General features: G+C 41.1%; 1 protein-coding gene across 2 annotated transcripts in view; it reads left to right on the top strand.

Annotated features, from left to right (window-relative positions):
- PRRT1B (proline rich transmembrane protein 1B) overlaps positions 1-17,312 on the top strand; it is a 245,585-nt gene that overhangs the window by 45,598 nt on the left and 182,675 nt on the right. The window lies entirely within an intron of this gene.

The following is a 17,312-nucleotide window of genomic DNA, read 5'->3' as shown; positions in this document are numbered from 1 at the left end:
ATATATATATATAGATATATATATATATATATATATATATATGTATATCTATCTATCTATATATAAATTATATATATATATATATATATATATATATATATGTGTGTGTGTGTGTGTGTGTGTGTGTATGTATATAGATATATATATTATTGCATACATTTATCTGTACCTCCATAGATGTGTAGATGTTTTTAACCTATCTATACTACATATATATGTAGATCTGTATATATCGACATGTCTCTATGTATCTCTCTCTCTCTATATATATATATATATATATATATATATATATATATGTATATATATATATATATATATATATATATATATGTATATGTATCTATATAGCTATAATTGAGCATACACCTTTCATTGGGTACATGGTGGGTTGTCCTATTTCAACACATTCCTCCCTTTTGTGTTTTAACCTATCTGCATACGCAACTGGGATAGGTACATCCCAGGTAGCTTAGTGTTAGGTTACTCTGAAGATGGAGTACATGGTTGCGGGTTCTAATCCTGGAAGGTGTTATTATTCATCTCTCAGAGTAGGCACTGGTAGAGAAAGTGTAAATAACGCACATTTAAGCAGTTGTAAGCAGGTTTGCCCGTGGTCTGCGCGATGTTAAGCAAAGGTTAAACCTGTGAAGCACTTCTCCGTTTACTGTGTTTCAGTGCCGCTTACCATTGCAAACCAGTGGAAACCCGTTTAAGAGTGCTTTAATCCACTTGCATCCAACAGTCCTTATTCTGGCCATCAAAATAACTTAACAGCCCTTGCAGGCCTTGAACCCAGGACCATGAACACCACAGTCACTGACTTTACCACTAAGGCATCTGAGATATGTACAAATGTTATGGTGTTTAGAATATACATTTTACTACAGGCATTCCTCACTACTGAAAACAAATGTGACAGTCAGTTGGTGTACATATGTCTGATACATGTTAATGTTCATATGTTTGTGAAATTAGGTGTTGCAATGTGACATGACAGGGTGTATTATGAATGAGAAATATTCTTGTTTTGTGTCCTTTTTATATTGTCCCCATACTCCATGTATACCCCTCCGGTTCACTTATTGAACATCCGTCCCACGCCCCCCTTGATGCATGATTTCATTACCCATCAGTCCTCCCCCACCCCAATCTTCACATACACAACAACCATCCCTTCTATGGTGAATTAGGTTAATATTAATAGTTATAATACCAGAGCTGCATGTGTTTTGTGTACACTCCAATTCCTTTGAAGTGCTTCTGTATCACAAAGTGTGTTCATAGATGTTTATATATATGGCTATTGATGTAACTGTATAATATATATATATATATATATATATATATATATATATATATATATATATATATATATATATATATATATATATATATATATATATATATATATATATATATATATATATATATATATATATATATATATATATATATATTTTTTTTTTTTTTACTTATTTATTTATTTCATATTCATTTGTAACAGTAATACATATGTAGACTGGAATGTGTTGGTTCACAAACTACAGTACATTACAATGTACTGTACATATGTACACAAAGTGACTGTCCCATTTGTGATCATTACAGTGTAATGCATAAGGTGTAGTCTCAAGACTGTAAAACATGTATACACCTCAGATGGCTTAGTGGTAAGTCCCATGTCTATAGTGTGCATGGTCCAGGGTTCAACACCTGCGATGCTTTACAAATGTTTTTTTACTCCAGAATAAGGCTCATTTAAGCAGTTGTAAGCATGTTTAAAAGTGTTTGTGTGACATTATAGCAAGTGGTTAAACACAGTTAAACAAACTTTGTAACATATAACCTGTGCATGCAAACACGGCCACGTCTGCTAACTACTCAGGATATATACATGTCAGTGAAGTAACATCTCACTATGTGCTGACATAACATTACATTCTCTGTTGACTGCACTCTCCAGCACACATGGGTTTATATGGATGTTTTGAATGTTTATTATACAGACGATTACTACCTATATATACAAGCTGTGGTTAAGGTATACTTTTGAACATGATAAACATCCCTGCCTTTATCTGGATTGGGACCTCGAATGCACAGATACTACGCTGATGCTGTAACCATTACACTGTTGACATTAACGTTGCTTCCGCCTATTTCCTATTTAGATGATGTCTATGTGTAAGCTAGGCTAAACAAAGAGCGGAGACCCCCAAACCCACTGAGCTTCACTTACTTTTAAAATAACAACATATAAAAAATGTACTGGGAGACAATACATTACATTCCTAACTACATTCGGCATAGCCCCTCACTGACACACTTCAAGGGAAACCTTGTTGTGTGAATGGGTAACAGAATATATACCCCTGGGATCATGTGTCCTAGAACCATACAGCCAGGGGGTGGGGGAGCCTGTCCAGTTTGATAGCTGTGAGACCTTTTGGGGAAATCGAATGGTTTTGAATTGTCACATTAGCATGCCCTCTTTAGATCACTAAGTGCCCCTATCACCCTCCACAATCCCAGTCTTCAACAGCTTCCAGCAACTCTGCCTGGAATTGCTTCATTGGCTATGCTTGACAGAGGCTCAGTTACTTCATTAATGGTGCGGAGAAAGCCAACACACTGTAGCTCTGCTTCTAATTGCCCTTGGGCAGATAGGTAGTAGGCTGTCTGTGAATCTCTAAAGTGCAGGCCATCACAGCCATAATATGTGAATAAACAGACCTTCAGATCACAATATACAGTGAGAAATCACCATGTAGTCAGTAAACAGTTAAGTAGAGCAAGAACATACAGAACACTAATACTTAGTCACTCCAAAAGCCTATCTTGGAGCCTAGAAGACTTGCATAAGTTTAAGGCTTTCTATTGCTTACCAGTAGGTTACCTACAGGAGAGATGAAAAACAAGCACAGATGGGGAACATGCATGTAACAATACCATACTGGCCTATGTGTCAGCCTTAGGCTTTGAAATACTGGCCAAGGCTATTGGTGCCCCCATGGTGCCTTATTTAGGAGAGTCTTAAAGGTGAACACCAGCTCCGTAAACAGCACAATAGCAGAATCAATTAGGGTTATGCTACTCAACACCAGGGGGTGTGATCACAACATGCATGCACTCACAGCACTCCTCAGGATGGACATCTGTGCAGTAACTGGGATTTGTCTTAAGGCTCCTGAGAGCACACCAGCACTACCATACTACAACCCATACCAAGCATTTCAGCCACAGAACATGGACTGACACAGACATGGAGGGAGTGTATCCATATTCATCAGGGATACCTACATCTCCAGGTTAGTGGGGCAGCATGATACCTCTGAGATCATCCATGTGCAGCTAACATCAGCCACAACTGCAATGTAAACTGTGGCCTGCTATGGATTACCCTCCATGACCCAGGATCACCACTCCACCTACATGGAGACAGTGGAGAACATGACAGTCCTAACGCACACCCTGGCATTGGTCGATGTCAACTACCATACCATTAACTGGGAAACTTACTCCAGTACTCACTTCCAGGCCCATCGCTTCCTGGAATTTATTACCTCATATGCTCTGTATCAGGTGGTAACCTCCCTAACAAGGGGTGGAAACATACTAGAAGTGGTCATCACCAACATGAGCCACAGGTGCACAACAGCGGAGGTTAACCAGTCACTGGTTTCATCTGACCATGAACTATTCACTGTTTCCTCACCCAAGCATCTCCCCCACCCACGGATACCACAGTGTATACCTTTCCTACAGCTACATTTACACTACTAGTGACAGGGGTGGGGGATTTCACAGCCCCCACGCTAAGGGGAAACACTGCTCAAGAAACAGACAGATTTACAAATGCAGTCTATAAGCACCTACATGGATGTATGGATCGTGCCATCACTGGTAAACCAAGACTCACTCTTCCTAGACAAGGACACCAGTCTGGTGGACCTCTGCAATAAACAGGCTATACTACAGAAGTAGGACAGTGTTCCAGACAAACAGCAAATCCCACGAAGGGCAGACATCCGTGACCACTATTAGTATGATATGTAGGTCCATCATGACATCATCCACGGCTAACATCAGCAGGAGAATATGCAAGGATTCGAAAGATAGCCACAAGGCCTTCTTTGGCTATGTCAAAGATCTAAGTGGTGACACACAGATTTTCATTGTGCCAGTGAAGTATAGCACAAAATATGCTGACCCTACTGATATCGCCAACATCCTTACAGATACATTCAGTGCATACTTCACCCCCTACAGAGCCCACAACACTACCCAAAAGGTACAGTATCCCACACATCAGAAACACACAGGTGGAAATGGCCTTCTCTAACAGCAGAACACAATGTCAATGGAGGCAGATGTTGTCCCAGACTGCATCTTACAAACTGTACAAGACAACCTGACCCCCACCTAATTAAGCTTTCCAACCTCAGCCTCTCCACAGGTTACATGCCCATACAATGGCACGTGGCAACAGTTATGCCACTCCATCAAGGTGGAATCACAACTGACCATGGTAACTACCACCCCATAAGCCTGACTAGCCTGGTCTGCAATGGATCGCATCCTCATGGCACTCATTAACAAAGACATTGATAACCTTCGAACACGTGACCCAACCCAGGTCAGCTTGGTTGAGTGCAGTTCATGCCTACTGAACCTGTTTGAAATCTTACATACAGTCATCAAGACGTTAGATGACGGGGGGAGGTGGTTCACACATACTACCTGGACCTTGCCAAGGCTTTTGACACCATGCCCCACTCAGGTATTATTGATAAAAACACCAGCCTGTACATACACCCATACATCACAGGTTGGGTTGCAAACGGGCTTACACACAGAACCCACATGGTACGACTAGCGGTCTCCAGGTCCAACTCTTGACCAATCATGACTGGTGTTCCACAGGACTCAGTCCTGGGAGCCCTACTGTTTGGCATATACTTTTCAAAGGTACAGGCAAACACAGGTGGACTATGGCAGACCATGTTTGGCAATGACTGTGAACTGGGAGCCATGCATGATAGTCCAGCTGACACAGACATCCCTCAAGGGGCCTCACAGAGACCGTCACAGGGTGTCAACATCATGGCCTCCAGCCAAGTACCACTAACTGCATGGTCATTCCATTGTGGAATATTAAGCACCCACAAATTAACACATAAGTGGCAGCCACTTTAATATGGACGAGGTAATGGGGTATCTGGGGACTAAGGTAGATAGTGATCTCCCCTTTGACAATCATATCTCCACAGTAGTTAGGACATCCTTCTATGTAGACCATCTGATTACTAAAGGATTCCCATCTAGACAAACTGGGGTTATAGTGCCCCTTTACTCATCACTCATCAGTCCCATCATAGGGTATAATAACCCATTTGGACTGTACCTCAGAAGACACTTCCAACAGCTGGGAGGTCTATGAATGTACCTTGCCAAGTGGAATACTGGCCTCCAACATATGGCCTATGCAGCCAGACTGAATAAACTCCTGCTTTACTCAGTGGCATCTTGTTTACCCAGAGATGATCTCCGCTGGACAACACAGCCATGTCGAACTCAGGCTTAATGGATATGCTCCACCTATGGGAATCCATGTCACAGTGAGCCACACACTGTAGTGAGCTGAACCTTGTCACAACAATAACTGGAAGATGCTGGAGGGGCAGCTTTCTGTCACAGACACTCCCCATACTTTGGAACAACATCCCCAACTACATTGAACAGAGCCCCTCACTAACACTCTGCAAGAGAAACCTTGAAGAGTGGTTGGGGAACAGTAGATGCACCCCAGGGATCCCGCCATTGGCTCTGCTCCACAGAGGGACAGTTAATGAATCAATGGGGTGGCAAAAGCTGACACATTTTGGCTGGCCTTATGAATGGCCTCTGGCAGTTGGCCAAGTATCTACCTATGAATCTATACATACAATATCTGCATATGCTGATAGCTTAATTTACTGTTCAGGTGTTGACTTACCTTGTGCCACTGGCTGTTGTGTGTGCAATAGTTGAGGGCTGCCTATGTTGGATGCACACAGTAGGCTGCCTATACATGACAACTTACAGGTAGTCTTGTGTGCGTGCCATCCATTTTTGCTGTGTGTGCAGGTGGAGAAAGGTGTCAGTCCCTAGGTGCCTACACTGTCAGTGTGTGTGCTATACATTCCCTCTTTGCCAAGGCATGGGCATACTGGGCACACCTCCATCTGCCTACTGGGGCTGCCTCAGGGTGTTCATGGTCTGAGTACCTCTGTGCCTGTGGGGCCCATGGCAATGGCAGTGGGCTGTGAGGGCCTTCACCATTCTGTCCCTGCTGCAGCTGTTTCCACAGGACCATATTGTGTAGTATGGCACATATTATGAAGATGTGGGCACATGTGCCTGTAGAGTACTGCAAGGCTCCACCAGATATGTCCAAGCAACGGAACCGTGATTTCAGCATCCCAAACACACTCTCTATGATGATTCTGGTTTGTGCGTGTGGCTCATTATGGTGTTCCTGCATGGGTGTGTGTGCATTTCTGATGGGAGTCATCATCCACTGTTCCAGTGCATAGCCAGCACCCCCCACCAGCTGGCCATTTGGGATGTTCCACCCTGGCAAATAACTGACACAGCTGTGAGGCATGTCAGATGTGGGAGTCATGATAGCTTCCAGGGCTGCCAGCACACACATCCATGATAATGCCCTGGGCGTTGCACATGACCTGGCAGTTGATGGAGAGGTATCCCTTGCAGTTTATGTGGTGCCTACCTTGCTCACCAGGTGGTGACTTGATGCGTATGTGCATGCAGTCTATTGCACCCAGTACCTCCGGGTATTCTGCCACATGGTGGAAGAGACACATATTGCTGGCCAACTCCTCCTGCATTCAGGGGAAGTATATGTGCTCATTGGCATGTGGTAACATGGCATCCAAGAACTGGTATAGTACCCTGGATGCTGATGCCTGTGAGATCCCCATGATATCCCCAGTTGGTCTTTGAAAGGTACCTGTAGCTAGTATTGTCAGGCTTACACATACCTTTATATCCACTGGGATGGGTTCCCCTCTGTTTGTTCTGGCTCTGAGGCATGGCCGGCAATGCTCTACTATCTCCAGATCATGTAGCCCCTGGTAGGTTGCCCTGGGTCTGAACGCTCTCCTCCTCGTCTGGTGCCTGAGGTGGTCATGTGCATCATCCTCACCACCTTCAGTCTCCAACACATGCTGGTGGATCAAAGCTATGGCAGCCCCAAACATGTACATACTAAAAGTTCACCGTCTGTATACACCACTGGTGCAGAGTGTATGGGAATACACAAATGTGTGTGAGGTGCTTTCACACTTTATACTATTGTGCTATGGATGCTGCTGATGTCAGTGGGTGTGTATGAGCTATTCCAGCTGCAGCGTGTCTTAATTATGGGCTTTGCAATGAGTACTGCAAGTGTGGGGCCTTTACTGTGGAGATCTGCTTGCCTGCCTTGATTAATCTGTTGCCCTTTAATTCACTTTTAAACCTGGATCCCCTCCCATTATCAGGCATGCATCCACCTGCCGTCTTTCTTGTTTTGTACTTTTCCCACCCAGTCATGGCAAAATGTGCCTTGTAGCTGATATACTGCAAATCGGCTTTGTTCTGCTTTGACACTTTACTGTTTTCTTTGCAGTACAGCCCCTCCCCTTTCCTGTTCTGCAGGTAGGTGCTTGCAGCCTTGTTAGCTGTTGTTAATGGCCCACATTGTAAGCTCCTAGGTGTTAATTAGTCATTTGTACTCCAATTTCACTGCTGCAGCATTTCCTTATTTCTTTCCTATATCTTTCCTGTTTCAGCTGCATTGCATGCCGCGCAAACCCGTTTACCGGATTTACGTGCATTTTCATCTCTGTTCACATGCATACTCAGTTACCTTGTGCACTCTCAGCTAAGCATAGCTATGGCCAGTTCAACACACCCCTATCCTGCAGCTTTGCCTAGCTAGGGGCAAACCGGTTTAGCAGTGCTCCAATGTGCTTACAGCAATGGTGACACACCCCTCTCTTGATGTCATCTTTATCTCAAGGGCACAGCTTGGTGTTATAATGCTACGCTATGAAGTGCATCCTTACACCAGCGAGGGATCTGCGATTCACTATTACTCCTCTCATTTGCATGGCATTGCATACTAATTCCTAGCTACTGTGCATAACACTGTCACTGCCCCTTAGCAACCCTTGCGCCATAGTATGGTGTAGCATGCCTGCCATTAACTATTATGGGGAAATTGTGATATGTGTTTCATTGTGGTTTTATTCTGTACTTTTATATTTTCCTTGAGATCCCCTTTGCGCACTGTTGCCCTGCGCTTCCACGTTGCGATACTGTGACTATATATATTAAATGTTAATTTTATATTTTGTACATTTTTTATGCCAATGGCTATATATTTAGTCATTAGCAAATATTAACAATATAATACATGGGTTTGGTCAGCTGTCATGGCTCCGATTTTATGTTTGCAAAAATGTAAACCGTTTTCTACGGTTTACATTTCTGCATGCTTACACTATGCCTGTACCACTTCCTGGATCACTGCATACCTTCATTTGCATGCTACACTGCTGCACATGGGGTAGTTAGCATACAGGGCCCGGGAGTTGTGTGAGCATAGTGTACGCAGGTAGTGCACATGGAAACAGCTCATACCTGAATCACTCGGCAGCCATATTTGGTGTTAGAATGCCGATGCTCCGCCTGCACCTGGCGCAAGCTTCATGAATACTGGGGTATGTGTTATTCTAGGGGTTTCCAACAATGTGTTTAGATTAAGCCCTCTTTTAAAAGTCATCAAACGCTTCATCCCTAAGGAATTCAGAATCGTACGATCTTTTGTTATAAAGTTACAGTTATTAACAAGAATATTCCTAAAGCCTAATGCATCAACAGAGTATTGTGTTAGAAAACTGGTGATAAAGTTGTTTCCAGAATCACCATTTGTGGGTTCTTCATTGACTAAAAAAGTTTGTGAACATGAAACTTCTAACAGAATTGGTTTAAAGTAACCTGATTCTCTTTTTGTTCTAACTTCCACTATAAGGTGGTCTATAAGGGTGTCATGATATGCGCGTTTAATAAACATGTTCCTAGGTTTATCACATTCTTCCCAAAACCCATCATCTACACATATCATTTTGGAAACTCTTACCAGCTTCCCCTTGACCACCACTCTTTTTTGATGATAAGGATGATTGCTATGGAAGTGCAAAAAGGAGTTAGAGTATACAGTTTTTCTATAATTTTTTGTTGCATACCTATTATGTATTCCATCGTTGTAGAGCCTAATATCAAGAAAATTAATGGTTTGGTTATCTAATTGAAAAGTAAAATCCAAACAATTGGTAAACCTTGCCATTATCTCAACCAACTGGGCTGCTTCTCTTTCTTCACCCTTAAGAATAAAAAACATATCATCTTGGTATCTAGTGTACCATGCTATCGTTTCTTTAAAGAATTGGTTCTGAAAGAGAAACGTCCACTCCCAAAATGCCATGATGATTTGGCAAAACTGCCACCACATGGGGAGTCCATAGCAACCCCTGTTTCTTGTAGGAAATACTCCCCTTTAAACATGAAATAGTTATTACTTAAAACTATTTCAAGAAGTGCAATAATAAGGTCAATACTAGTTCCTTCCACTCTTTTAATCAGAAGAAATTCCCGTACCCATTCAAGTCCAAGATCTTGAGGTATGACTGCATACAGGTCCTTAATATCTACAGTCAAAAAATTAGATGTTGGATGAAAAGGTAGATTACTTAGACCTTCTAAAAAAGACCAAGAATCACGACAAATTTGTGGTTCTGTCTTCAAAATTAGCTTCAACCTAGAATCAACCCACTTAGCACAAGCATATGTGATAGATTTACGTCTAACTATAATAGGACGAAACAGTGTATCCATAAGATTTTTATGTTTTTTCCGTATCAGCTATGATTGAAGTAAGCAACGAACATTCTAATTTACCAACACGATCTAATCTTCATACTGGTCATAATGTGCCAATGCCTGTGAATAGACTTCTCATGCCATTCCTGGCTGATTTTATTAAAATGCCACTCTAATTCGAGTCTGGGGACCCGAACAACAGCCAAGTTGGACATTTAACAATGAAAAACATTGTAACCGACTTGAAAGAATTTGATAAATTATTAAAATATAAGAAGCTACAAACAGAAATCCTCTATTTTAGAGAATGTATCAAATACAAGTTGGTACCGAAGGGGTTAAGGCAATGGAGGTACCCCTCAGGTCTTATTAAAAATTTAGAGTTCCACTTGAAACTGTTAGATATGTTTAACAGGCAAGGACTCAAGTTTCTAGAATTGTTAATAGTTAATTATGACCATTAAATGAATGAGCTGAAGGTGCAACTAGAGGCGCTTGACAACGAAATCAAAGCAGACTCTGAATTTTCCAGATATGAATATAAATTTCAAAAGGATTTTTTCTAGTATCGATTCTTTAATTGTTAAAATTATGGATACTAAATCACATAAGCTCAAAGGGGATAAGTTAGATTATGAGCAGAAAACGGCTTATCCAGATCCATCGGACACTTTGAATAAATCTTCTTATGGTGCACCAGTTACCATGGAGACAGTCAACCAGTCACCTACCCATTCAGATGACATCATGGACAGCGAGTCAGAAGTAAATGACCATACTAATCCAACTGTTCGACGGAGCGAGTGTATCAGAGGCAATCAACAACGGCAGCCTGGTGGGGATCCAAATAGATCAGGCCCTTACAACGCCAATGGTCAGGATTTTTATCAGGGAGGCAACAGGAATGTCAACCAGGCATGTTCAAGCAATGGCAACCCCAAACAAGAGAGTAAAAAGAACAACTGACACAGGAGATAGCCCAGGAAGGGCACCAGAACAATTTGATTACATATACAAGCAAACAAGGTGACTTTAATGTTTACAACTTTAGTTCCATATGCATTCTGCAACAAATGGTTGATTTTTTTGGCAAAGGGCTTCACATTTGTACCTAGTTTCAAAGCTAACATAGCCAGAGCGATATGTGATTTGAAATTATTTGCTCGCAAACTCAACTTAAATGTCATGTTTGGAGACAACAGTAACATGTTGACGAGTGAATGGGTTTCTAGTGTTTTTAATACCCCATTAGAGGGGACTTTAGCTTTATTCGTAAAAGGTAGCGAAGTTCATTTTAGAGCTTTGCCAAATAACCAAAACAATTTCTATATTCAAAGTCATAATATAACTAAAGCAGAAAGGGAATTTATAGCTTATTTAAAAACACAAAAAATCCAGGTGATGTAACTGGGTATAGGTGGGGGTATTATTTTAATGGATAAAATGGAGTATGATAAAAGAATGTGCTCTGTGCAAGCAAGTACCAACTATGAAAAGGTTTCATTAAATGAACTTAATCAGGCAAACCAATGAGTTAGATCATATATGAGTGACTTATTTGTGGATGCTTCCATTTCCACAGACACATATCAATATTTAAACATGCCAGCCCTACTTCCAGTTATTTTCAGCACACCGAAAATACATAAAAATCTTATGGATTCACCGTTTCGTCCTATTATAGATGGACGTAAATCTATCACATATGCTTGTGCTAAGTGGGTTGATTCTAGGTTGAAGCTAATTTTGAAGACAGAACCACAAATTTGTCGTGATTCTTGGTCTTTTTTAGAAGGTCTAAGTAATCTACCTTTTGATCCAACATCTAATTTTTTGACTGTAGATATTAAGGACCTGTATACAGTCATACCTCAAGATCTTGGACTTGAATGGGTACGGGAATTTCTTCTTATTAAAAAAGTGGAAGGAACTAGTATTGACCTTATTATTGCACTTCTTGAAATAGTTTTAAATAATAACTATTTCATGTTTAAAGGGGAGTATTTCCCACAAAAACAGGGGTTGCTATGGGCTCCCCATGTGGTGGCAGTTTTGCCAATGCTGTCATGGCATTTTGGGAGTGGACGTTTCTCTTTCAGAACCAATTCTTTAAAGAAACGATAGCATGGTACACTAGATACCAAGATGATATGTTTTTTATTCTTAAGGGTGAAGAAAGAGAAGCAGCCCAGTTGGTTGAGATAATGGCAAGGTTTACCAATTGTTTGGATTTTACTTTTCAATTTGATAAAAAAAACATTATTTTTTTTTATATTAGGCTCTACAATGATGGAATACATAATAGGTATGCAACAAAAATTTATAGAAAACCTACGTATTCCAACTCCTTTTTGCACTTCCATAGTAATCATCCTTATCATCAAAAAAGAGCGGTGGTCAAAGGGTAGCTGGTAAAAGCTTCCAAAATGATATGTGTAGATGATGAGTTTTGGGAAGAATGTGATAAACCTAGGAACATGTTTATTAAACGCGCATATCATGACACCCTTATAGACCACCTTATAGTGGAAGTTAGAACAAAAAGAGAATCAGGTCACTTTAAACCGATTCTGTCAAGGAGTTATTCCCAAGATCTAGAAGTTTCATGTTCACAAACTTTTTAGTCAATAAAGAACCCACAAATGGTGATTCTGAAAACAACTTTATCACCAGTTTTCTAACACAATACTCTGCTGCTGCTTTAGACTTTAGTAATATTCTTGTTAATACCTAGAACTTTATAATAGAAGATCGTACGATTCTGAATTCCTTAGGGATGAACCTTTGCTGACTTTTAAAAGAGGGCTTAATCTAAAAGCATTGTTGGAAACATCCTGGCAGATAGGTTCAGTGCTAACTTTACCCTCCTCTCACCCCCTAAAGGGCCCATCTCGATACCGGAAGAATGCAAAGTTCCTGTAATCACGACTGCACAGGTAAAAACCACACTCTCCAAAGCCAAGAACACTGCATCCATGGAACCAGACAACATCCCAGGCTGCGTTCTACACGAACTACAGAACGAACTGGCACCCCACCTAAGTACCATGTTCAATCATAGCCTCACTTCAGGCTTTGTGCCCACTGAATGGCGCACAGCGATGGTTATCCCACTCCACAAGGGGGTAGCCACCAAGGACCCTGGGAAATACCGCCCCATTAGCCTGACAAGCCTGGTCTGCAAGGCCATGTAACGTATCATCATGGAACTTATAAACAAAGACATTGGTAATCTCCAAACTCTGGACCCCACCCAGTTCAGGTTTGTAAAAGGCAAATCATGTCTCCTAAACCTGATAGACTTCTATGAAGCAGTCACCAAAGCTGTAGACGAGGGTAAGGTGGTTCACACAGCCTATCTAGATCTTGCCAAGGCTTTCAACACCATCCCCCACTCTGGAATTATAGATAAACTCACTAAACTAGGTATAAATCCCTATGTCACAAGATGGGTTGCCAACTGGCACACTGACAGAACCCACACTGTGAAAGTAGCAGATTCCAAATCCGACTTCAGACCAATGACAAGTGGAGTACCACAGAGTTCAGACCTATGTCCTCTCCTGTTTGCTATCTATTTCTCTGAAGTACAGGCTAACACAGAAGGTCTTTGGCTAATGAAGTTAGCAGATGAATGCAAACTAGGAGCCATAATCGAAACTCCTAACGATGTGGACATCCTACAAAAGGGCCTCACTGAGACAGATGCCTGGTATCAAAGCCATGGCCTCAAGCTGAATGCCAAAAAGTGCATTGTCATCCCCTTTGGTAAAAACTCTGTACCCATGAACTACAAAACAGGTGGAAGTATACTTAACACCGAAAGTGTGATAAGAGACCTTGGGACACAGGTGGACAGTAGTCTCTCCTTTGATAATCACATCGCCACAGTAGTCAGGAAATCCTTCTACATGGCACACCTCATCACAAAAGTTTTCTCATCCAGAAAAAAAGAGGTCATTGTTCCCCTCTACTCAGCACTCATTAGACCCATTATAGAGTACAACGCCCCTTTTGGTAAGTACCTCCACAAGACATCTACAACAACTGGAAAGGCCACAGAAATACCTCACAAAGAGGATTACCGGCCTCAAGCAGATGCCCTATGCAGACCGTCTCAAAAAATTCCAGCTTTACTCCGTCGCATATTGCCTACTCAGAGGTGATCTCTGCCTAACATAAAAAGCTATGTCAAACCCAGAGCTGTTGGACATGCTGCACTTAAAGAAATCCCAATCCATCCGAGCTACACACTCTAGGGACCCAAACCTTGTCACCACAATAAACAGAACATGCCAGAGGGATAGATTCCTGTCCCAGAGACTTCCCATACTCTGGAATAAACTACCTATCTATATCAAACAAGGCTCCTCATTAGCACTCTTCAAGAAAAAGCTTGATGATTGGATGGGAAATAGGAAATTCACCCCGGGGATCACTTCTGTGGCTCTGCTTGACAGTGGCACAGGAAAATAATTTTCTTGAGTTGCAAAAGCCAGGGTACCTTTTTGGTTGAGCTTGTATAGGCCCTAGGGCCAATAATCTAATACCTACCTATGAACCTATGAACCTATTGAAACCCCTAGAATAACACATAGTCAGTCTTGGGGAATGTTCAAATGCGGACGTTGCCATTACTATTGTTATATTCAGACAGGTACACGTGTATTTATACATGGGATTAAGTATGTTATAAAAGGGAAATTTACTTGCGATAGTCAAGGCATAGTATACTTGGCTACTTGTCGTCAATGTATGGCTTTTTATTTGGGGAAGACCGAGCGCCCTTTTAAACAGCGCATATATGAATATTTATACAATATCACTAGGAATATTGGCACTAATGCTCTAGCTAGACACATAGCTGAGTTTCAGTCACACAGTTTTCAATTCATAGTGGTTGATCAAGTTGGTAAAAATATCAGGGGTGGCCCATGGGAGCTTAAACTAGAAGAACGGGAACTAATGTGGCAACTCCAGACCAATGCATACACCTACCCTGGACTTAATAAGACGTGTTCTATTAAATGTCTCTTAAAGTTAAAAGCACTGGATAGGTGACTTTGGTCTTATTAATTAATAATTATTCACTTGTTACTGATAGCTGTACTTTAGCATTAGGAGGTACTCTCATTTTACAGATCATGCTAGGTAGGATTAATTATCAACTAATAGTTTGTTACAAAACACATTCTATGTCCCCTGATGATCATGTAAGATCTCACATTGTTCTAGATTATTTCCCTATCAGCAAAAACAATCTTATTTAGGTTTACTTTAACTACCCTTCAATAAAATGGGACATCTATACCTCTCATGTAGAATATACTCAAAATTCCTAGACTTAATAAACAAAAATTCCCTTAAGCAGTTGGTAAATAACCCTACAACATGACAGAGTATTCGTGACCTGATTCTTATAAATATGTTTGCCTCTTACACTACTTCTCTGAGATCTTTGTCCCAAGTGAAATTTGACCACAAGCTTGTGACCTTCTCCTTTAAACTCCCAAAAGATCATAGTACAGTAAACAGCATTGAATTTAAGGACTACAAACATGCCAGCCTCAAGCTAGTCTTCTTCTTTTGGCTTTTCCTGATTAGGGGTCACCACAGTGGATCATCTATCCGCTCATAATTGGCAGTGGAGTTTTACGGTGTCAACGTTGCCAGCCCGGCGCCCAACCTTCCACAGAAGGCACAACACATGCACGCACTCATGCCTAAGGCCAATTTAGAGTGTCCAATCCACCTACAGCATGTCTTTGGGAGGAAACCGGAGCAGCTGGAGGAAACCCACACAACTACAGGGAGGACATGCAGACTTCACACAGAAGGCACCCCAGCCGAGGATCGAACCAGAGAACCTCTTGCTGTGAGGTGGCAACTCTAACCGCCGCACCACCATGGCCACCTAGCCTCAAGCTAGTCTATGATGAAATATCAAAAGTCACGTATGACTGCACCTCCCCTGACCTTAATACAGCAACAAGTTTCATTAAGAAATTCAACCCCTGTTTAGAAAAACACGTAGAACTAGCAGTCCGTACCAGAACAAAGTGTCATGGGAAATTCGAAAAAAAAACACCCTGGTGGTATACAGCCATTAACAAACAAACTATACAACAAAAGAATAAATGTCTTAAATTATTTAGTAGATCCAAACCCCCTATTATCAAAAATAATATCAAAAGCATTACAAAAAACACTGAAGAAAAATACCATTTCCACTAAAGGAGTCAATTAACTTAGGCTGGTCTCTGAAGGCACAGATAATTATAAATCCTTCTTTGGCTATGTTAGAAAACTAAAAAAAACACATCCTACTTTGCTCTGAACTTGCTCATAATGACACCTCCTGTTCTCACCCATCCAACATTGCCAGAACCAATGCAAACAAATTTAGTGACATCATCCCTGAGACTTCTGTTCAAAGCTCTGAGATCTGAATCCATTACCCCCCCAATTACCTCAAAAGGTCATTTACTGAAAGTGCTAACAAAAATACTTCCTCCCTGAGATTTGACAATATAGCTGATTGCTTAATTAATAGTGTTAAACATGGCCTTGCAGACCCACTCTTTAACTGTTTAACTTAGGTTTGCATGCGGATTTCCCCCTGATGAGTGGAGCACTGCAATGGTGATGCCGCTTTGTAAGGGGGGCCTTGTAACCATCCCAGGTAATTACAGAGCTGTCAACCTTACAAGTCTCACCAGCAAAGCCATGGAATATATTATATCTGTCCTCATAAACTATAGTAAGAATAACCTTATTAGACTTTACCAGAGCCAGATCATGGCCAAATGGGACCCTAGTCAGGGTAATGAACCAGCTTCTCCACACCCCTGCAAGCATTCCAGTTTCTATTATTTGCTGTCTCTACTCATTTACCATAAACACTATTCAAACCTGTCAGTGTGCAGACTGTTTTCTTCTTTACTTTTACAGTCATTGCAGAGATTTGATTGAAAACCTTTATTTCAAATTTTATAGCACAAACAAAACAAAATAGTTTCACACTGAAAACAAATTTAGCATGAACAACAATAAATTTCTCTTCTCTTGAAACTCAAATTCCTTGAAAATACATTGAAAATTGCAGTCATTGAAAATACAGACATCCCCCAAACCCAGAAATTATAACTACATTGTTGATTGTATCCTTCTCAGATGTCTCACTCAAAAAAAGAATAATAATAATGACCAAAGTGACATATTTCAGATTTGTTTCACACAAACACACTAAAGTGTTCCATCTTAATTCACACACACACACACACACACACACACACACACACACACACACACACACACACACACACACACACACACACACACACACACACACACACTCACACACACACATTACTGTTATGAAG

This window comes from Protopterus annectens, chromosome 16.part0 (assembly GCF_019279795.1).
Source record: "Protopterus annectens isolate FY-2018-M chromosome 16.part0, PAN1.0, whole genome shotgun sequence".
In the NCBI taxonomy this organism is placed as follows: domain Eukaryota; kingdom Metazoa; phylum Chordata; order Ceratodontiformes; family Protopteridae; genus Protopterus; species Protopterus annectens.
Note: the sequence above shows the minus strand (reverse complement) of the source record. Positions and strands in the feature narration are given on the sequence as shown.